The following is a 23,341-nucleotide window of genomic DNA, read 5'->3' on the forward strand; positions in this document are numbered from 1 at the left end:
CGCAGCAAAAGATGTACATTTTAGTGCACCAAAACTTTTTCAATAGGTGACCAAATTGAGGACAAAGTATGGAGGATATTTGTTTCAATAACTGAGTCCTCAGCATCTCTTCCTTAAAAATATCCTACTACTTAAAAGACAAATAAAGTAATTTTTCTCTCTCTCTCATGATCTGTGTTTTCTAAAGGCCTTCACAGGGTAGTGGGAGGAAAGAGGGGGAGAACTGCATGCTTGGACTAAGGTTCATAAAATAAGCTGATGCTTTTCAAAATGAATCATTTTCAAAACAAAACCCCGATCATATATGAATGTCCTGTTTAATGATCTATCCTAATTGGAATGCTGTGTTTGTTTCCAAATCAACTTCTGTCATGGCTTCACAAGTGGGATTATAATATAAATTAAAGGCCTGTAAAAAGCAGTGTCATTTAACTGTTTGGAAACTTCTGCTTTATAAGCTGCGTAAATCTGTATAACTAAGTGAGACTCTTTGTTTCTAAGTTTTACAACAAAATTTCTATTTAACATCAAATCCAGTAATGTTAATACAGTATTCTACTTTTACTCAGTTGAAGTAGAGTCAAGATTCCTTTTAATAAGTCATTAGGATTTGTACCTGCTTCCTCAGGGCTGAATTTGGCTCAAGGAGCCATTATTGTTCTGTGCAATTAATTTGTCAGTCAAATAATTTCTACAGGGCTATTACTTACTCATCAGTCTTCAACCATGACAAAATTTGCAGTTCAGAGCATTAATCCTGTTTTTCTGTCTTTCTATCTCAATTTTTTTCTCTAACTTTCATTGTTCCATATTACGTGATGGTAAATACCATATTTGTATATAACTGAATCTTAGGTGGTGTACTAGACTATTCCTGTTAGGGACATTAAATATCTAGATTCTATGTCAGTCTTTATGGCATGCAGTGTATGAATGTGAGTTACACAAAGACTTTTTTGCATGCTCCACTACCTTTCTCAGATGAGTAATCCAAATCAAATACATGAGAGAAAGTAATTAAAAATCAGTTATGTAAAAGGACAGTGGGACAGATTTTCAAAAGCACTTACAGGATTTAGGAGCATAAGTCCCAGTCAATGGGACTTATACTCCTAAATGTTTAAGCACTTTTGAAAATCTTCCCTGGTAATATTTACTCTGATAACTGTGTTCCCTGAGTGATACACAGAGCTGGCTTTGGAAACTGTTCACAAACCTATACCAGATTTTGTAAATACATTCTGTATTTTAAAATATTTGACAAATAACACAAGCATGTAATTGGCATTCTATGGATTGTTCGAAATTAGTCACCTAGGTCATAAGAATTTGTTTCTGAGCCCTGATGGAAACTTTTTACAAGGAGAATGGAAATACCAAATAATATACTTTGGTACAAATTGGTGAAATGTGAAAGATTCATGAACATTTTGTGATGACCCACTAGAATATTTACAAAAAAAATGTACAGTATATTCTTATAAATGGAAACAAATGTATTTGACCTGTTTGTTTATTCACAAATCTGTGATATTATTCAACTGGCTCTAGCATCATGAGAGATTATTATTTATTATTTGTTCTTGGCAGTGTTTACATTATAAAAACATAAAGGAAGAAAAGATCTTCATCCCAAAGAATTAGGGTGGGATCTACAAAGGGATTTGGCATTGCAACACTGTCATAGCGCCTAACTTTTAGTCACCTAGAAGATCACAGGAAAAACACTGAGATCCAAAAGGCTGAATTAGTCTCTTACGCTCCCTATACAATGAATGGAGAGAGAGAAAGATACCTTTGAAGGTGATCCACAAAGCCAGCATGCTAAGAAGCAAGCTACCTAAATTAACCAATGGGAGATGCTGATGAGAAGGATGTGTACTAAGACCCGTCCCTCTCACAGACTGAGGCCAGGCCTACACTACAAAATTATGTTGACCTAACATATGTTGGCATACAGGCACCATAGTTATTAAATTGCTTGTGTGTGTGCACACTTGGCTTCTTGTGTTGGTGATGTGCATCCTCACCAATGTATTCATTGTATTGACAGTGTGGGGCATTATGGGATGGCTCCAGTAATAGTTGACGTAAGCAACACAGTGTCTACACTGACTATCACACTGCATCAACCTAATTACGTTGACTGTGACTCTACACCACTTGGGGAGGTGGTGTTATTAAATAGGCGTAGAAAGGCACTTACATTGGTGGGACTCAAAAGTGAAGTGTGAAGTCTTTAAGTGAAGACACTTCTACAGCTAGGTTGATGCAAGGCAGCTTATGTCAACCAAACCCTGTAGAGTAGACCAGACCTGAGGCACTTAATGCTGGGCTGCACAGAGGTGCTTATCTCTGCTTATTGATCCATGTACAGAAACCTGCCTCCTGGAGTCAGGCGGCTTAGTTGCCTAAGTTGAAGCTTGGTTGAGGTGGTGAAGTCAGAGGGTGGAAGAGGGTGGGATATTTCCCAGGGAATGCCTTGCTGCTAAATGATGAACTAGCACTCGGCTGAGCCCTCAAGAGTTAAGATGTTGTTAATGTAGCCTCACACTCTACAAGGCAGCACACTTGGAGGGAGGGGAGACAGCATGGCAGACAGAGACAGAGACATAAACTCTGTTTGAGAGAAAGAGAGAGATGTGCATTGCCCCTTTAAGTATGCTTACCCCCACTCTAAGTAGATTGCCTTTTTAAGTAGATCAGCAAGTTGAGACAGCAGCTGCTGCCAGCAAGCTCCCGCCAAGCTCCCGCCATCCTGAGGCTCGTTATGTTGTCCCCCACCCCCATGGAGATGGGGTAAGTGGCAGGAGCAGGGGGGAGGGGGACACCCTGACATTAGCCCCTCCATTCACCCCACACAGCAAGCAGGAGGCTCCCAGGAGCAGCTCCAAGGCAGAGGGCAGGAGCAGCATATGGCAGTGGGGGGAGGGGCAGCTGAACTGCTGGAAATTGATAGCCTGGTGGGTGGCTGCCCCACAGGGAACTTAGGGGAGCAGGGAGCTGATGGAGGGCTGCCAGTCCACCCTGGTTCAAAGCCCCCACCAGCTAGCTCCAACAGGCTGTTCTTCCTACAAGCAATGGACAAAGCAGGCAGCTGCCAAACTATGTTATAAGGGAGCATTGCACAACTTTAAACGAGCATGTTCTCGAATTGATCAGCAACATAACAACGAAACAATGTTAACCGGGACGACTTTAAGTGAGGAGTTACTGTACAACATTTCTGAGGTACCAGGAATGAGTTAATCTTAATGAGAAATGCAGAGAAACTACTATATAATAGAGTGACATTGTTTTTCTCTGATGTCAGCATAGAAACACAAACACAAAGAGGTGAATTTAGTCCTGTGAGAGAGCTGTTGAGTAAGCTGAATGTTAAGTTTGCATTGTGGTATCCAGCAAAATTAAAAAATTGTTCTGCACAGTATTTCCTGGAACCATGGGTTGCTTCCAGACATCTGGACAAGCCTGACGTGGAGGATATCTGGAACAAAGATGAGATATGTATGTGGCAACATTTGGAGTTTTGCATAATGTTATGGGAACAACAACAATGTTAGATTTCTGCTTTCTGAAGTTTTAAAAGCATTCAGTAGATGGGAATATCTGAGTTTTGTACTGAACAGATTTATAGTTATGTAAGGAAAGCAAAATATATTATATAGATCAATCTAAATCTATCTATTTCTCTGAGTATAGCCCAAGGGTAGTGTTTTGTTTGAGTGATTCAATTCACTCTACTTTTATTAAGGGATGCTCTGGGAGATATTTAAATTGGGCTGTGTCAGAAGCATGATTTCACTTTATTATAAGCTGCAAACAGCCTCTTATGTTGTAAGACAAAAGGAACATTAATTAAATACTTGCTGGTACTCTAGAGATCTGCATCTGTTTCTCCTCAGTGACATGGATGTACGGTGTCTTGATCTGCCTCCCAAACAGGAAGTTTCACAATTTGACTGACAGTCCATCAAAGCAGGCTTTCCTTAAAGATACAGGGATACTATGCATTTATCATGCATTATTCAGACCCCGCCCCCTGCAGGAAGGTGAATGAGGGGAGAATGTGGCTTCTCACCTCCCTTGACTAGATCCGATTCTCTTAGTGCTAAACACAATTATTATTTTGTGCTCTGTTGATGATTAAATTAATTATTTTGTGTTTTGTATTAATTATCAAAAGCAAATTCACTAATTTCTGGAAGCTTGGTGGTTAGTGTCTGAAGTGTGGAAGACAATGTCAAATTATTTGTACACTACAGTAACTCCTCACTTAAAGTCGTCCCGGTTAACATTGTTTCATTGTTACGTTGCTGATCAATTAGGGAACATGCTCGTTTAAAGTTGTGCAATGCTCCCTTATAACTTTGTTTGGCAGCCCCCTGCTTTGTCCACTGCTTGCAGAAAGAGCAGCCCGTTGGAGCTAGCTGGTGGGGGCTTTGAACCAGGGTGGACCAGCAGCCCCCTCATTAGCTCCCGCTCCCCTAAGTTCCCTGTGGGGTAGCTACCCAGCAGGCTAACAACTGCTGGCAGTTCAACTGTCCCTCCCCCAACAGCCATGTGCTGCTCCACCCTCTGACTTCACCACCTCAACCAAGCTTCACAATCATCATTGCTGTGTACAGTATTAAATTGTTTGTTTAAAACTTATACTGTGTATGTGTATGTATATATATATAGTCTTTTGTCTGGCGAAAAAAGTTTCCCTGGAACCTAACCCCCACCCATTACATTAATTCTTATGGGGAAATTGGATTTGCTTAACATCGTTTCGCTTAAAGTCGCATTTTTCAGGAACATAACTACTTCTTATAGGATGGAAAAATGATATGATAGACTGTCTGAAAGAACACCTTCACCAAGTATATGAATTCAAAGCCTCAAATACTAGAGGAATATAATAATTTTATTAAGAGGCATAGAATCCTCATCAACTCAGGGGGGTGTCCTGGCACCAATGGGTACATACAACTCCTTATGTTAACATCTGTTATAAATGCATACAAACTGAAGGCAAAATAGCTTACATTATGATGAGGTAGATATTGCTTAGATTCAAGAAATACACCTGAGTAGAAACTAAGGGACCAGTCCTTGTTCTCACTGAAGCTAATCAAAGTTTTGCTGTTGACTTCAGTGGGAGTGCTCACACAAGGGTTTGCTGGTTTTTCATTTATAATTGGAGTTTAATGTCAGTAAAGCTTATCCCATGAGAAAATACACTACTCTAAAAGACATAAATTTTACTTAAGCTGATTTTTATGTTGTTTCTAAGTGACATACTGAACAGATAAGCTTTGTAAGATCAGACATTATAGTCCGGTGCCGGACCATGCCTACATGATAATGAGGCGTCAGGATGCTTCTTCCAGATCAGTTTCTTCTTGCTGGAGATGTATTAATTTTATTTGACAACAAAGATGGTTTGCTGGTTGTTTAAACAAGGCCAGCCAGACCTTCCTTCAGTAAAATAATGAAAATTATTCCAGATGCATGATGGGCAAGAAGAAAAACTGCTTTGAGCAGCTAGTAATCGGAGTCACAGGTTCATTGGAAAAAGGAGAGAGAGAAGGAGAAAAAATATCTAAAGGGAGAATATAAGTGAAGGGATCATAACATGTTACTGACGCTAGGAAGAGAGAGAAGTTGGCTAACATCTTATCTTAAGTGAAAGAACAGAATATTTTTATTATAATGTTTGGAATGAATTCTTTGGAAAATAGCTAATAAAGTCAAAGGGATGCTGTCAAACTGAAAGCCAGCTCAGTTACCTCGACAGGAAGATTTTCTCAGGACGGAGGTGTGGTTCTTCGGCTTCCAGTGGTCGATGCACATAGTTCATTTTACAATTAGTCTTTGAGGACAAACTCTTACTTTATATCATCAATTAATTTTATGTTTCCCAGAGCATTTAAAAATGACTGTATTTTTTTCACTCTTCAAATTTCAAAGTTTGATAGCCAGACTATGTTATGACCCATGGAGAACTGAAGAACAGGGAGTAATGCTAAGACCAAGCATTTTTCTTTTCTTTTTTTTCTCCTTTGCCCTTAGGAATCCCAAATGCCATAGTAACAGAAATATCATTTAATGTGGGAAGGAGTATTAATCAATTAATCAATCAGTCTGAGATGATCTGATAGCATACTTCATGCTTTATCATAAGTCTGGTCAAGTCATACTGAAGGCTTCTCAAGCTACTTCCTGGACAGTACAGAGTATTACTCTGAAATTATTAGTCTAACACCATCATCTTTGTATGAGCCAGAATAAGCAAAAGCACAGTGCACAGGTCAAAGAGCAGTTACACATATGAAAAGTTTCTAACCACATTTCTAACAAAATTGACGGAATTACTCAGCCCATAAAACAAAGGGGAGGTATTTAAGTTTGACTTTATAGCCCTTTGCTTTGTTTGGAAAAGGAAACTATAGTAGGGAACATCCACTCAGAATGATTTGGTTCATGTGATTGCCTTACTACTGCAAAAAACTCACAACTGAGTTGTGCACAAAAAGGCTATGAGGGTGTGATCCACAAAGGTACTCAGGCGCCTAAGTTACATTTTTAGGCACTACTACGATCCACAAAACTCCTGCTCAGCTACTGGCTAGCATTTCTCAAATGTGGCTACCTTGGCCACATGCAGCCACCAGGGGCTTTTTATGCAGCCATGACAGCCTCCTGGGTGGTGATGAGGGGAGGGAGGGGGGTAAAGCACCAGCCCCTCCCACTCCCTCCTTGTTGCTCCTGGATGCGTGGCCCTATACTGCCTCTGGCGAGACGTGGGGCACAACGCTGCAGGAGCAAGGTGAGTTCTTGACCCATACTGGGGGAAGAGAGTTTGGGTGGCAGACTCCAGCGGCAGGACTTCAGGAGCCTGGTTGTGCGGCGCCAGACTCTGACCATGGGGCAGTGGGTACTAACCCCACCCCCCGACTCCAGCTGTGGGGCTTCAGCCTCCGACCCCTAGTTCCAGCTGTGTGGAAGCAGGCACTGGCCCCTGGCAACGATGACCCCCAGCCCCAGCTGCACGGCAGTGAGCTCCAACCACAGGGCAGCAGGTGCTGACCCCCAGCTCCGGCCCCAGAGGGTCAGTTGGCCTCTGGCCCCCAGTTCCGGCCATGCAGGGGCGGGTGCTGGCCCTGGGCTCCAGCCATGCGGCCCCAGCCCCTAGTGCTGATCCTCTTCCCCAGCTGCACGGCGCTGACCCACAGCTCCGGCTGAGTGGTAGGGATGTAAACAGTGGGTAAAAAAAGTAACCGTTTAACCGGTTGAAATTCAATCGGTTAAATAGTTAAAAGTTTAATGGGGAACTAGAGGTGCAGGTTTACATGGGGCTCCGCTCCCCCCCGCACCTGGGATCCCCACTGCCCCATCCCGCATGCTTGGGGTCTCTGTTGCCACACCCAGGATGCCAGCTTCCCCCACGCACCTGGGGCCCTGGCTGCCAGCCCCACACCTGAGGCTCTGCTGCCGCCATGCCTGGGGATCTGCTACCTCTGGTGCCCGGCATCTGGGGGCAACAGCAGTGCCCCAGGCGCAGCAGCAGCCGAGCCCTGTGAGCAGGCCAGCAGCAGAGCCCCGGGCGCACGGGCTGGCAGCTGGGATGCCAAGTGCACGGGGGGCGGGCAGCGGAGTTTAATCGGTAACTGGAACTGATAAGCATCAAGCTTATCTGTTAACCGGTTAAACTTTTACATCCCTACTCAGTGGCCCCAGCACCTGGCGCTGATCCTCTACCCCAGCTGCACGGCAGCAGGCATCAACCCACAGCTCTGTTCCCAGGCTCTGGCCACCTGGTGGTGGGGGGACCTGGCCCCAGGTGCTGACCCCTGGCCCTGGCCGCGCAGCTGCGAGCACTGGCTCCAGTCACAGCGCCGGCCACTGACTCCTGGCTCTAGCCACACAGCCCCAGGCTCCGGCATCCAGCTCCAGGCTCTGGCCGTGTGGTGGGAGGCATTGGCCCCAGGCGCTGCCCCACAGCTCCGGCTGCACGGCAGCAGGCTCCGATCCCTGGCTTCGGCCACGCAGCTCCTGTCCCCAGCTCTGGGCTCTGACAGAGGCACTGGCCCTAACCACATGGCAGCAGACACCAGATCCTAGCTCTGGCCACGCAACAGTGGGACTCACCACCCATCCCCATCGCCTCTGGCTCCCGTTGCCTTCCACAGCCCCGCATCCATCCCCACCCTTGCCTCGGGGCCCCACTGCCTTCCCTGGGCCCACATCCATCCCACCATCACCTCTGGCCCCTGCTGCCCCCCCTTCGGTTCCCCGATCCAGGGCTTAATCGGTCCTGGGCCTTGCTCAGAAAAGTGTTATTAACAAACACGCAAGTATCACTTTTCGCAGCAGACTTACTAGCTATCTGTGAAAAGTGATACTTGTATGTTTGTTAATATCACTTTTCCTAGCCTGCCAGGTAGCTACTAAGTGCGCTGTGATATTAACAAATATACAAATATCACTCCCGAAAGGGAAGGCAGCATTATTTTTACTTCTGAGTCTGCCAAAAAACTCTACAAATATAAATTATAATGATTTGGACGTGTATCTGTCCATATTTAACTGTTTTTCCTAAAGTTAATTAAGTATTTTAGGAAAAAGTGTCAGTGCGGCCATCAGTGAGAGCTGGTAGCTGGACTCTGAGGCCACCAAAAAATTTGCTGTGAGAACCCCTGCTGTAGGCAACTTGGCATCTAGGTTTTTGCTGCTGAGTGTGTGCACTGCTGCTCCACTCTAGGTGCCCCAGGGACCCTCTCTCACCTAAGCCCTGAGCAAGTCATAAAACAGGGAAGACAGATGTTCAGCTACGTAAATTGTGTGTGGGGCCTGATCAGGCAGGCATATTCAGAGGCTGCTGACTGGATTAGGCCCCTCAGGTGAGTTCACAGAAAACAGCTAGAGGAAAAGCTCTCTTACAACATTCTCAGCTCTTAGGTTGTTTCTTCCTTTAAAAAAACAAAAACAAATAAACAACCAAAAACCTTGCAAAAATCCAATGGTATGAGTTTCCTGCAACATAATCCTTCTATTATGAAACCAATAACAGAAAGATAAGGGAAATGGTAAGGGAAATATTATAAACAACTTTTCTTTCTTATTTTAAATGCACTTATAGTTGACTATTTTTAAAAAGTTAATTTTTAAAGTTAAAAGGAGCCTTGCCACTTGTTAAATGTTGTTTCTGGGTTCACAAGCAAGTAGTAATTTAATTCTAGAGTGCCCTTGCTAACTCTACACTAGGAAATCCTTCAAAGGAAAATTGCTGCTTCCTTTCCCAATAGCTGGGCTCCACTTAACATAACTATGATTTAGGAACTGAATTGGCGTGGTTTCAGGAACTCTAATTCAGTGTCCTTAGTAACAGTACATTTTAAAGAAGATGTGGGGAGCAGAAAGAGGAGAAGGCAAATAAAGAAAAAGAAGAAAACTGAGGGAGATGGATGAAGTTTTCCACATTAACATTTCCTTTTATATGTTAAAGATTATAGTCTAGACACGATAAATCGACCGCCGAGTGCTCTTCCATCGACTCTGGTACTCCACCGGAGCGAGAGGCGCAGGCGGAATCAATGGGGGAGTGTCAGCTGTCGACTCACCGCAGTGAAGATACCGCGGTGAGTAGATCTAAGTACGTTGACTTCAGCTACGTTATTCACGTAGCTGAAGTTGCATAACTTATATCGATACCGCCCCTTATCCCCGCAGTGTAGATCAGGCCTTAGAGGGGTCTCTCTCTCACAGATGTATAGTGGAGGTTTCACACTTGTAACTTCTGTAGGCCAAGCTTATTGCCTACAGGGGCTCCTTGCATTCCTCTATTCCCCCAGCAAGCTCCCTATGTGCTACCCTCCCATTCCTCTCTATTTCAAGGACTCTCTCCAACTCCCCCCATCCCTTCTGTCATGCCCAGGGCTCTATGTGCCACTCCATCATCCGATGCTTTGGTCGTTGTCTGGGCTCCCCATTCCATCCTCCCCTCATAAGCAGAATTCTTCCATCGACCTAGCTACCGCCTCTCTGGCATTTAGATTAATTACAGTGATCAGAGAACCCCTCCTGTCACTGTAGTGAGTGTCTACACTGAAGCACTACAGAAGTGCAGCTGCATTGCTGCCACTGTGGGGGTTTAAGCATAGGCATAGCCTAGTTACAGTACAGGATTACACAAGGCATGCTTTTAATTCCATTGATTTGCTGTAATGTGTACTATGCTTTTGGACAACATGACCGTGAATGCCATCAATTTTATCTCACCTCACTAGCAGGTGGCAAATGCTTTTCCCTCTGTGTACAGTTCTGACTTCCTTCTTCCATCTTCCTTTCCACACCATGGAGTGGGAGGAAAATCATTTGGCCACTCATTGGTCAAGGCTCTGGACTAGAGAATGGGGAAACTCTTCAAGAGCTGCAGGATTCTTCCCTGGTCATCTCTCCCAGTACTGTGCCTTATTCTTGGGATGACTTTGAAGGCTGTGTGGGTAAAAGGAAGTAGCGAGTTCTTGCCATTGTGGATGCCACAAGAAACAAATCTTCCCCCGGGGGTGAGCTGGTCTGGGCTGCCTCCTCTAGTGCAACATGCTCTAGTACTCTTTGATATTGGCAGGGATTTTTCAGGATCTAGTTTCTCAAAGGGAAACATAGGCTATTTGGTACTGAACCAGAGAGCTTTAGGCACACCTGTCTTTAGAGGCTGAAGCCCATGCTCAGTTGCTACAATGGTGCAAGTAGTGGAGTTGCACCAGGGCCCACAAGGTTATGAGTTTGTTTTAGAACCCAGGAGTCCAGAAGGACAAGGGTGGAGGGTACTGTCTCATGTCTGGAGATATAGTGGATTGCACTGCCAACTAGTGTAGTAGATGGGATGCAGGCATCGGGAAGCCTGTGCACCCACTGCCGGGAGATGTAACCAGATTGTTTGTATGGATTACCTCCAGTGGATAGAACCAGGCGTCCAGCAATTGGGGTGTGAGTGTGCTGTCTGTGCTGATGCTGCAGGGGGCTGCTAACAGTGGAGCTTGGGTCTAGCTGCAAACATGTATCCCTGTCCATGCCATTGCCAATTTGGAAGAAGATGAGCTACACCGCAGTGGAGAGAAGTCACTGTGGAGAGCGGGGCTTGCTGGCCTACTGGGGCAGGGAGTGCCTGGGATGGGGAGTCCTTCTAGCTGGGACAACCCCATGAGCAACTGGACATGAGCAACTGGCAAGGACAAGTGGAGAAGGTTTGTGGGGGGATTGCAGTATTGGGGGATATTCACGGTGTGTGTGTGTCGAAGTAGAGACAGGACAGGTACACCCCCGTCCCAAGACAAAGCACAAGGCAAAACTATCAGCCATTTTGCATGGGGCGGGAGAGGAACTGGGAAAGGAGGAAAAAGAGGGAGCTGGGGTGAGGGAGCTGGAGCACAACTGGATAGAGCAGGGCTGCTGGATTGGAGCTGGAGAGTGGGGAAACAGGGTTGGAGTGGCGCTCAGGGGGTCTGGATCAGAGCTGGGAGAATGGGGAGAGCATTTGGGGATTAGAGAAAAGCTCTATGGTGGAAAGCTGAAGGGGAATTGTAGGGACCTGAAATTGAGCAGGGGGCTGGATCAGGGAATGGGGGCCAGGAGAGGATCTAAAAAGGGCTGGAGTGGTGACTTAATCAGAGCTGGGGAAGTTGAAGGCTAGGGACTGAAGGAAACTGGAAGGGGGTTGAGGGAGAGCTGTGGGAGGAGCTGGATCAGAACTGGAAGGGAATGAGAAGGGCTGTAAGGGACCTGAAGTAGGGTTGCCAACCCTCCAGGATTGGCCTGGGGCTGGAGTTTCCCGGAATAGGCATCCATCTCCCAGTGACTATTGAAAGCAATCTGGGAGATTTTAATAGGATATTTTAAGAAAATGACATTACATAATGTCTGGGAATCTCCCAGAATAGCTTCAGAGTTGGCAACCCAAACCTGAAGTAAAGTTAGACAGGAACTGGGGATCTGCAGGGGCAGGGGATTTGGAGAGGAGTTAGGTTGGAGCTAAGGGGCTGGGCAGGAGCTAGGGAAGATGGCGGTTAGATTAGCGCTGTAGAAAACTGGGAGGGGCTGGACTGAACATAGGAATGGCCATACTGCCTCAGACCAATGGTCCAGCTAGCCCAAGGGTTCTCAAACTGGGGGTCGGAACCTCTCAGGGGGTCGCGAGGTTATTACAGGGAGGTCACGAGCTGTCAGCCGTCACCCCAAACCCCGTTTTGCCTCCAGCATTTATAATGGTGTTAAATATATTAAAAATTGTTTTTAATTTATAAGGGGGGGGTCGCACTCAGAGGCTTGCTATGTGAAAGGGGTCACCAGCACAAATGTTAGAGAACCACTGATCTAGCCCAATATCCTGCCTTCCCACAGTGGCCAGTGCCAGATGCTTCAGGGGGAATGAGCAGAACAAGGCAATTATAAAGTGATACATCCTTGTGATCCAATCCCAACATCTGGCAGTCAGAGGCTTTGGGACACCCAGAGTATGGGGTTGCAGTCCTGATCATCTTGTCAAATAGCCACTGATGGGCTTATTCTCCATGAACTTAACTAATTTCTTTTTTATACTTTTGGCCTTCACAACATCCCCTGGTAAAGAGTTCCACAAATTGTGCCTTGTGTGAGGAAGCACTTCCTTATGTTTGTGTTTAACCTGCTGCCTATTCATTTCACTGGGTGACCCCTGACTCTTTTGTTCGGTGAAGGGGTAAATAATACGTCCTTATTCACTTTCCCGAGGCCATTCCAGAGTTTATAAACCTCCATCAGAACGCCCAGCTCTTTTTTCTCCCTCCTTATGGGGCAGGGGTTCGAGCCCCCTGGGCATTCCATGGATTTATACAGTGCTCTTGTCTACCCCTCTCCTCACTGGGGCTGTGGGGCAGCTGGAGGGGGGAGGATTGGGGCCAGAGGTTAGGGGGGGTCTGGACTGCGGCAGGTGGCCAGGGGGTGTGGGGAGCTGGAGGGGCCGGCTTGAGGCTGTGGGGACGGGATTGGTGGCAGGCGGGGCAGGTTGCGGGGACGGATTTCAGAGTCAGGAAGGGCTTCCCCCGCCCGCCCCTTCTTGCCCCAGGGTCCGTTGGGGCCACTCGCGCCACTGCCCCGCTCCTAGGAAGGCTCCTGCCAGCGCCGAGCCCGCAGCGCTGGGCAGCCCCGGAGCGGCGGGGTCGCCGGGGCCGAGCGGGGCTCGCTGACTCTGGGCCAAAGGCGCAGCTGCAGACAGAGCCGCCCGGGCGGTTCCCGCGCCTGGCCTGGGACGTGGCCGCGAGCGCTGACGGGGGCGGGCAGCGACGCTGTGGGCGCGCCGAGCGCAGCAGCCGCGGCCAGGCACGAGCCTGGGGGGGGCGGGGGAGCCTGGTGCTGGTGCAGGGCGAGCCAGGCCTTGGGAACGATGCATAGGCCTGGCGGGACTCACGAGGACAGCTGGGGGATGTAGCTCAGTGGTAGAGCGCGCGCTTCGCATGTGTGAGGTCCCGGGTTCAATCCCCGGCATCTCCAGCCGTTTTTGTTTTTCCTTATTAAAAATAATTGTTTCCAAGCACCGGGCTGATCCAGTTCCTCCCCCCCCCCCACTGCCTCCGGGTTCCCTCAAACCCCCCGAGCCAGCCCCCGAGCTGGTGTCTGTCCTTCCCAGTCCAGGCCAAATAATGGGGATATTGAAAATATCGTAGCAAAAATTTCTGGTGAGGTCTGGTTTTTGGCGGTGAGGTGCCGCTTGTAGGGAGACAGCGGTGAAAGCAGAGCGAACGAGTGGATTTTAATTACAGTTTTAAAATTGAATTTAGTCCTGGGCAAAAGGCCAGTTGCATTGGCCGGGAATCGAACCCGGGCCTCCCGCGTGGCAGGCGAGAATTCTACCACTGAACCACCAATGCAGTACTGCAAACACATGATCAAATACATCCTATTAAAATGTATCCGATGTGTATTTCTTAATTGTACTTCAGATCAGAATTTATATTTCTTATGTTGCAATATTTTTTTAAAAACAAACTCTACTTTTTAAATCCACCTTCTGCTAAATAACATTAGGTTTATATAAAATAGTCTCTGAGATGCAAAAATAATAAATAGCAAAAATAATAAATAAACATGAAGATTTGTGTAATGTCCTGGAAATTGCCTGGTAATGTGTGCAATGGAAGTAGCAAACTAGGGTTATCTTTTTTCATTTTATTTATCCTGAGCTTGCCTGATTTTGTTGTAGGGACCATGACTTTAGACTTCCAGGGCTCACATTATCCTCCAACAAAGCAATGCATCATGACTGGATTTGCAACATTGTGTTTTAATATTTTGGCATTTTGATATAATATGATGTATAGTGATATTTTAATTAAAAATTAATCATTGTGAACTGATGAGGTATCAGTGTAATGTCATCACTTGCACTGTGATGCAGCAATGTAATGTTGTTACAAATGATAGAAAGTCTTGACACCTTAGTTTGTCTTGTTGGACAGACTCTCAAGACTAGTCATGCATAGCAAGCAAGACTTTCAAGGGAAAACAAGAACAACTTGTGAGTCATATCAAGAGAAAATAAGACCTGAAAGTAAGAACAATGTCTGCAATTATATAGCCTAGAAGGCACACAGGAATAAATTTGAACCAGAATGAGCCTATAATTAATTATAAACACTATTAATGGAAGATTTAAAAACAGATATCTGTTAGATTCGAATAAAAAAATAAAATAATTATTTTAACACCAAGGGACATTTTCAGCTCTCTCCTGCTTTGTGAGTTCATAAAATATTTATGTCAAAATATGAATTTGCCTATGCGAATGGCCATTTGTGCACATAAGTCTTGTAACTGTGGATCTGACTACCCTATGTACATTCATAAGTGCATGTTTAGCATGTGCAAATGGGTGAATGTGCAAGTTTTCTCTGCATGTAAAAAGAGAGGCTGCATGAAATCGCCCCCCCCCCCCCCGCCCTGGATTATTGGAGACTTTGTCCACAGAACAGGTATAGGCATTAACTTTCCCAAGAGTTAGGTAAATAATGAAAAAAAAGGAATGTTTTATTTAGAAAATAACAATGAAATGTTCCAGACAAATTATTATATTTGAAAATTATTCACTCAGATCTACATACTAAGGCAAACACATTATTTCGAAATATAGCAACATAGATCAAATAAATTATTTGCTAAATATTAATCACTCAGCTCCCATTAATTGTAGGAATTAATCTAATAGCAAGAATTTCCTTTGAGCATCAAAAGGTAAAGTACACCTCTAAGGCCCAGCACCTGATCCGGAAACGTGGGGTCAGAGATGTCTGTACTCATGGAATGTCCCGCTGAAATCAGCAGAGCGCTAAACAGCCACAAGCGTTCCCCAATGTGGTTCTCTTTGTAGGATTAGGGTTTAGGTGACTAATGGGACAGGTTTTATTTATGTTGAATTGCAGTCGTCAAGAAAATGTTTAGATTGATTTTATGCAGGGGAACTTGCCACCGGAATGCCTTACAGGTTAGCAAGACTTGTGTGATCAGCAACTAACCCTCTGGTCATTCTCCGAGCACAAATGAAGCCCATTCGCACCCACGAGTGCTAAATTAACAGAGTTTTGAAAACTGTTATATATAACAGTATATACTTCTTGACAGAAACACTTCTTACAGTAAACCAGACTAGAGTGAATAAAAAGAAATGATCACACTACAAACAGAGGTGATGTGTGTGGAGGAGAGGGGCATGCAGGGTCATGTGCCTCCCCAGATTTGCTGTTTGGCTTGTCTGAACATGCTTATACGGACTGAGCATGCTCAGTAACACTGCTGAAGCTGGCTGCCCTGACTCTGCCTCCCACTATCAGCAGGCACAGGTTGTCTCTGACTACAAACATATTTGTACTGTTTGCTTGGACTCACACTCCTTCTTGAGCATTTGCTCAATAGTATTATATTGCATTAAGAATAAGACTAATTCTTTATTATTCTGAGAAACAATAAAACTATGAAACAAATGTAAAACCATGCCCTTTTGTAGGACTAACAAAGTTCGTACTCTTGTTCCTTTTATTTAAGTAATACACCAGATCTGAATATCACCAACTGAAATAGAAGTATATGACTGGGCCAAAAACAGTGGACACTAATCATAAACCTGTAAAGTGATTACTTAGTTGTATTATGGATTCATGCTCTCTAGAAACTGAAGAAAATTTGGCCTACCACCTAATTTCTTTCCCAGGAAAGCAAGTGCACATCAATTTGTGTTTAACGTGTCATAGAGTACAGTGGGCATTTAAAGATAGCTATCTACATAGACAGAATAAATATATATTGTAGAGCCTTCAGCAAAGATTGTTTAAACAAAGCAAGCAAAACAATTGCTGTAATCTTTAAGGTAAGACTTACTATGTCGAACAACTTGTCAATGCGGGTTAAAGTTTTAAGGCCTAGCTATTTTGACAGTGTCCCTTCAAGCACAGTGAGAGCATAGGGACTTGTAGGACAGGAAAAGGTCACTTGGTCACACATATCTGCCTCCTTTAAGTTCATCTCAACCCCCAGTGGGCCTGTCCCAATTAATTATTTTAATATACAAAGAAAATATTTATGTAGAAAAAAAGTCTAATTAAATGTTCTGAGGAGCCTACTGGATGGCTGGCATTGCAAAAAAGATTGCTGAAAAAGAGCTGAGAACACGAAATACAATCAGCAAGATTAATATGCTATCGGTCATTTATATCTGGTAATTTTTTTGTCTCCTCAGAAACACATGTACAGTTTTAGCTAAATGAAAACTCCCAGATTTCTTCATTTCCCTTTATTTTCAGCTGCATAGTTCTGCAATGCAAAAGGTTACTAAACAAACATTTACAAGAAACATAAGATAATTTGAACTAATTTTATTTCAGTAGACAGCTATTGATTACATAGCTAGCAACCTGCATAAGCTCCTTGTGAATGTATAGGCTCCTGTGAAAGCATTTGTGTCTAAATATTATCCAAATGCCTAAGTTAATTAATTAATTAATTAAAGAGAAAACTGATCTATAATATGAAGAATATAACTTGGACAACATGGGATTCAAATCTCGTGTTTACTTCTTAAATGTATTATACTGTGACGTGTCTTTAGATAAGTTTTCTAAGATTTTTTACTAATGACTTGAACTGTTGCTGGAGAAAGTTTAGGGACAAAGTAGCAAACCTGCATGTTTGCTGGCATTGAATCTAGTCTGTTATTGTCTCCCTATAGAAAAAACAAGTAGGCTTCTGTCATGTTCTGGGATGCAACCCATAACCAGTAAGGGATTCTGCCCTGTAGCCCAGGGTGCCTTAACTGCTTGGCTGCTGTGGCTCGCAACCTGGACACCAACAGCCAGCTAACCAACATGCAGTATCCTGAGTCTGTGTGTGCTCTTCAGCCCTGCTTCAGCGCCTTAACCCCACCAGCCTTCCTACAACACAACAGCCCCACCCTGGTACTCACCACTCTTTGGCTACAACTTGAAGAGGTGACCGCAGCACACTTTCAATGCAAGAGGGAAAGGGACTCACTGATATCTGGTAGTGAGTTTCAGTTGACCTGTCCAGCTCAGTGTGCCCCAGTTCATTAATGTATCATGTAAGGTTTCATTGGAAAACTAATAACACACTAAACATTAATATTCTTGCGTACGGTAAACACCCAAGGGACCATACAAATATGAAGGAAACATGGAACTAAAATATGTTTGCCAGACAAGTCTGGGCAGTGGGTAAACAGGCTTCTCCCAGACAAAGAACAGGCCAATGTCTCTAGCCAGGTGTAATGAGAGTTGATTAGCAATCTCTTCAAGTGGCCATTTATTTGCATTTTAGTAAACACCAGTGCAGGAGGAAACCAACATGGAATTTCCTTCACAAGCAGACTCCATGTATCCTTCCTCACAGCTTGAATGAATTTTATTTTGGGGAATAACCTTCAGAAGAATTGATTTCAAATGTTCACTGAACTATAAAAGGGAGGGCAAAGAACCCCAAGTTATCTTTCACCTTGCAAGACAAAGGAACTGAGTACTTTGGACTTTGTGGGAGATGCTGCCAAGAGGGGTGGTCAGCCATCTTGCTGGAAGATAGTATGGTAAGTATCTGACTTTGAACCAGGACTGTGGTTTTGTCAAGGCTTAGTCTCTAGAAAGCATTTTTCACTTTTATTTGCTTGTAACCATTTCTAACTCTATCCTTTGTACTTGAACTCATTTAAAATCCTATTTCTTTTTGTTAATAAACTTGTTTTACTTTTAATCTCAACTAACTCAATGCTGGGTCTGAACTGAAGTGATTGTGAACACCAGTTAAAGAGATAAGCTGTGCATTTTGTCTCTTTAGAGGAGCAAATGAACCTTATTATTCCTCTGAATGGTCCAGGAAAGGGCAGGATGTTGCACAGTACATGATTTTGAGAAAATTCAGGACTGGGGGGTATTGGGATCATCTTGCGAGGTGTAATCAAAAAGCTGGTGGATACCAGAGTATAGCTGGGTGTAACAAGCAGGTTACTGGGATCAGAATTGCTGGTCCAGGGCTGCTTATCACACAGACACTCTATGCATGCTTGTGTGCTGGCTGGGAGTGTCCAGACAAGGGAGCTACAGCAGCAGAGCAATATAATACATAATATGAAGAGGATAACTTGGACAAAGAACCCAGGGTTACAGGGCAGGCAGTGACAATCTCTCACGGGTGTGGATTGAGAACTACAGATTCCTAAAAGCCTGTTGACAAGTCCTCCCTTTCTCCCTCTGGCAAAAAGAAAAGAATATTCATTAGGTATTGTTACTTTGTGGCACAACTACAATTATGAAAAAGTGGAAAAGAAATATCCTTAAATCATTCAAAAAATCCTGAAACAGTCTTGCAAACTGTAAATGAAAAAAAAGTTTTTGTTGATAATTTCTATGGAAATTTTCAATTTTTTGCAGAAATTTCCATACCAAAAATATTGTCCAAAATCCTAAATATTTTGAGCTTTTGTCAAACTATTTCATTTTTCAAGCATTCTTTTTTTGAAGAAACTTTCAAAATTTGATGAAATTTTCCATGGAAAACAGATGCTTTTTGTGAAAAATTAATTAGTCGAAAACCCAATTTTTTGTGAAAAAACAATGTCGATCGAAAAATTTCAACCAGCTTTATTGATCATACATAATCATAGAATCATAGAATATTAGGGTTGGAAGGGACCTCAGAAGGTCATCTAGTCCAACCCCCTGCTCAAAGCAGGACCAATCCCCAATTAAATCATCCCAGCCAGGGCTTTGTCAAGCCTGACCTTAAAAACTTCTAAGGAAGGAGATTCCACCACCTCCCTAGGTAACGCATTCCAGTGTTTCACCACCCTCCTAGTGAAAAAGTTTTTCCTAATATCCAACCTAAACCTCCCCCACTGCAACTTGAGACCATTACTCCTTGTCCTGTCATCTTCTACCACTGAGAATAGTCTAGAACCATCCTCTTTGGAACCACCTCTCAGGTAGTTGAAAGCAGCTATCAAATCCCCCCTCATTCTTCTCTTCTGCAGACTAAACAATCCCAGTTCCCTCAGCCTCTCCTCATAAGTCATGTGTTCCAGACCCTTAATCATTTTTGTTGCCCTTCGCTGGACTCTCTCCAATTTTTCCACATCCTTCTTGTAGTGTGGGGCCCCAAACTGGACACAGTACTCCAAATGAGGCCTCACCAATGTCGAATAGAGGGGAACCATCACGTCCCTCGATCTGCTGGCAATGCCCCTACTTATACATCCCAAAATGCCATTGGCTTTCTTGGCAACAAGGATACACTGTTGACTCATATCCAGCTTCTCGTCCACTGTCACCCCTAGGTCCTTTTCCGCAGAACTGCTGCCTAGCCATTCGGTCCCTAGTCTGTAGCGGTGCATTGGATTCTTCCGTCCTAAGTGCAGGACCCTGCACTTATCCTTGTTGAACCTCATCAGATTCCTTTAGGCCCAATCCTCCAAATTGTCTAGGTCCCTCTGTATCCTAACCCTACCTGCCACCATATCTACCACTCCTCCTAGTTTAGTATCATCCGCAAATTTGCTGAGAGCGCAATCCACACCATCCTCCAGATCATTTATGAAGATATTGAACAAAACCGGCCCCAGGACCGACCCTTGGGGCACTCCACTTGATACTGGCTGCCAACTAGACATGGAGCCATTGATCACTACCTGTTGAGCCTGACAATCTAGCCAACTTTCTACCCACCTTATAGTGCATTCATCCAGCCCATACTTCTTTAACTTGCTGACAAGAACACTGTGGGAGACCGTGTCAAAAGCTTTGCCAAAGTCAAGAAACAATACATCCGCTGCTTTCCCTTCATCCACAGAACCAGTAATCTCATCATAGAAGGCGATGAGATTAGTCAGGCATGACCTTCCCTTGGTGAATCCATGCTGACTGTTCCTGATCACTTTCCTCTCGTGTAAGTGCTTCAGGATTGATTCCTTGAGGACCTGCTCCATGATTTTTCCGGGGACTGAGGTGAGGCTGACTGGCCTGTAGTTCCCAGGACCCTCCTTCTTCCCTTTTTTAAAGATGGGCACTACATTAGCCTTTTTCCAGTCGTCCGGGACTTCCCCCGATCGCCATGAGTTTTCAAAGATAATGGCCAATGGCTCTGCAATCACAGCCGCCAACTCCTTTAGCACTCTCAGATGCAACGCATCCGGCCCTATGGACTTGTGCACGTCCAGCTTTTCTAAATAGTCCCTAACCACTTCTTTCTCCACAGAGGGCTGGCCACCTACTCCCCATGCTGTGTTGCCCAGCGCAGCAGTCTGGGAGCTGACCTTGTTTGTGAAGACAGAGGCAAAAAAAGCATTGAGTACATTAGCTTTTTCCACATCCTCTGTCACTAGGTTGCCTCCCTCATTCAGTAAGGGGCCCACACTTTCCTTGGCTTTCTTCTTGTTGCCAACATACCTGAAGAAACCCTTCTTGTTACTCTTAACATCTCTTGCTAGCTGCAGCTCCAAGTGCGATTTGGCCCTCCTGATTTCATTCCTACATGCCCGAGCAATATTTTTATACTCTTCCCTGGTCATTTGTCCATCCTCCACTTCTTGTAAGCTTCTTTTTTATGTTTAACTTTTTAAAAGATTTGCCACCACCATTTATAATAATTTCCAGAAACTGGAATAAGATTTCCACTTATTTGGGGAGATTTTTAGAAGCCAATCTTAATTTTTATTTTGTTTTTTGTTTTAAAAAGGAGCTGCAAGGCACTTTCTATCATTCCCAGACTTTTGGGCTGCTGCTAGCCACCTGGAGACAGCAAAAATGTTCCCGTTTTATACCTTATTTATTGTATCTACTGAGCCTCCACGACTGCTGCACAGGCTTTATCCCATTGCTGGCCTGTTCCCTCATTCCTCCACCCCCCAGGGCACAGAAGCCATTAAATGAGAGAATATGCTTATTATCTTGATTATATGTGAGATAATATGTTTCAGTTACTCTAAGGTGGTGATATAAGGAAGCAATGTTATAAAAAATAACAAGGATGAAGAAGCAGGAAAATCCACAGTCTCATTCCACCCTGCACATCAGCATCACCGAATTTGTGGCTGTGTGAGGTTGTGTGTACTGTTTCTTTAAAACTGTAATGGGAAACCGTGCAGCAGGGGACTCAGGAAGTTGTTAAGATCGTGCCTTTTAGGTCCACAACCCATAAATGCACCAAAAAAATCTTGTGCCCCATCATCTCCCACAGTCCCTTTTGAGTACAAAGAATTGTGGGATTTAGAACATGAAACAACTATTTGGCCATTTTGTTACATGCAGATTTTACAAGGTGGGGGATGTGGGGATGGCTGATGGTGTGAAGGGGTGCTGTGGGTGAGCACTAGGGGCACAGAGTGGTACACCTGCAGAGTGTGTATGTGGAGTGATGGTGGAGTGGGGTTGATTGCTAGTCCTGAGTGAGGAGGTGGTGATGGTGCTGCTGCTGAGGTGGGCTTTTCCCTTCCCTCTCCCTGCTTGCATAATACTTGGGACTGGAGCTTGAACAGCACTGCTCTAGGAAGCTGAGGTTGGTCCCCCAGCTCCTTGAAGCTGCTCAGTTTATACAGGAGCTGAGCCATATCCAGGGCAGGGAGGAGCTACTCTCTCTGCCTTGCAGACAGGGTGGGGGAAGCAACCACAAGGAAGAGGAGGAGGGTGATAGGAACAAACAGTTCCTTCCCTAATTTGGCCTTGGTTTCTGCTGGGTCCTAGCGCCCTTAACAAGCTTCGTAGTTCAGGCTCTGACTGTGCATGAATCAGCAGGACCCTAGGCAACCGCTTTTCAGGATGCTGTTCTAAGGGCAAGGTCTTTCAGGAGGAAGTTGGGGAAGAGAGACAGAGTAGCTTTAGGGACAGTAATGGCTCCCTTATTCTAATAAATTTCCTTGTTAAGTATTAGATGAAAACAACTCTGTGATCCTCTATCATTGTCATCACGTGAGAAGCAGAAAACTCACGTAAGCAGGCAGGAATGGCTGAGTGGGCATTCACTGGACTTTCAGAGCCAGATTCTGATATCAGTTGCAGCAGTGTAAATTTGCAATATGTCTACTGAAATTATTGGAAGGGTGGGTGTATTTCTGGCAGGGACTGCATTGGATCTCAGCTCATGAAAGTGCCTTGGTTTCACAGGAGAGTGTGCACTTGAGAGTTTGTTGAGACCTTTAGCTTCTGGTTGTCGAAAGATGCAATTTGCATTTATGCAATGCATAGAGAGACTGTCTTGTGTAACAGAGTAAGGAATAACGATGAGTCTTTGTGGCACATTAGAGACTATCACATTTACTTGGGCATAAGCTTTTGTGGGCTATATAGGAGCAAGGTTGCGGAAGACTGGCGAGGAGCTAAGTGGTGGATTCAGTATGTGACTGGATGTAAGCGGAGGATGCAGGCAGTTTCAATGAACTTTGTCCGACAGATCCTGCCAAAAGACATTGTAGCATAGCTCAGCATATTTTTGCCTGTAAAAGAGTCAGTTTATGTAATAAGCATAAATTGTACATATAAGAATGCAGCCAGCTGTTGACCCCATGTAACCCCGAGATAAGCGTGGAGAATATATCACTGCAGAGGACTCCCCCCCCGGCGGAGTCCTACCTGGTCAGCTGTCCCGAACGGCTAGAGTCCCCTGCAGCCCCTCTGCGCGTCCTAGGGGATCCCCAGGCAGATTGGAGCGTAAATTCTTCCTTCCTTCAATAAAGCATAGTTTACTATTCTTAGGCCTGAGTGTCCTCCTTTTGCTGGTATCTTCCCCCCCAGCAGGCACAGGCTAGAACCCACTTAATAAGGAATGGATATTAGAG

At 44.6% G+C, this 23,341-nt stretch overlaps 2 non-coding genes across 2 annotated transcripts; one reads left to right on the top strand and one right to left on the bottom strand.

The window, feature by feature from the left end:
* Positions 1-13,443: 13,443 nt before the first annotated feature.
* TRNAA-CGC (transfer RNA alanine (anticodon CGC)) lies at positions 13,444-13,515 on the top strand. The gene has a single exon. It is a non-coding gene; the product is annotated as a tRNA-Ala (tRNA).
* A 306-nt stretch (positions 13,516-13,821) lies between these two features.
* Positions 13,822-13,892, bottom strand: TRNAG-GCC (transfer RNA glycine (anticodon GCC)). The gene has a single exon. It is a non-coding gene; the product is annotated as a tRNA-Gly (tRNA).
* Positions 13,893-23,341: the final 9,449 nt, after the last annotated feature.

This window comes from Lepidochelys kempii, chromosome 11 (genome assembly GCF_965140265.1).
Source record: "Lepidochelys kempii isolate rLepKem1 chromosome 11, rLepKem1.hap2, whole genome shotgun sequence".
Classification (NCBI taxonomy): domain Eukaryota; kingdom Metazoa; phylum Chordata; order Testudines; family Cheloniidae; genus Lepidochelys; species Lepidochelys kempii.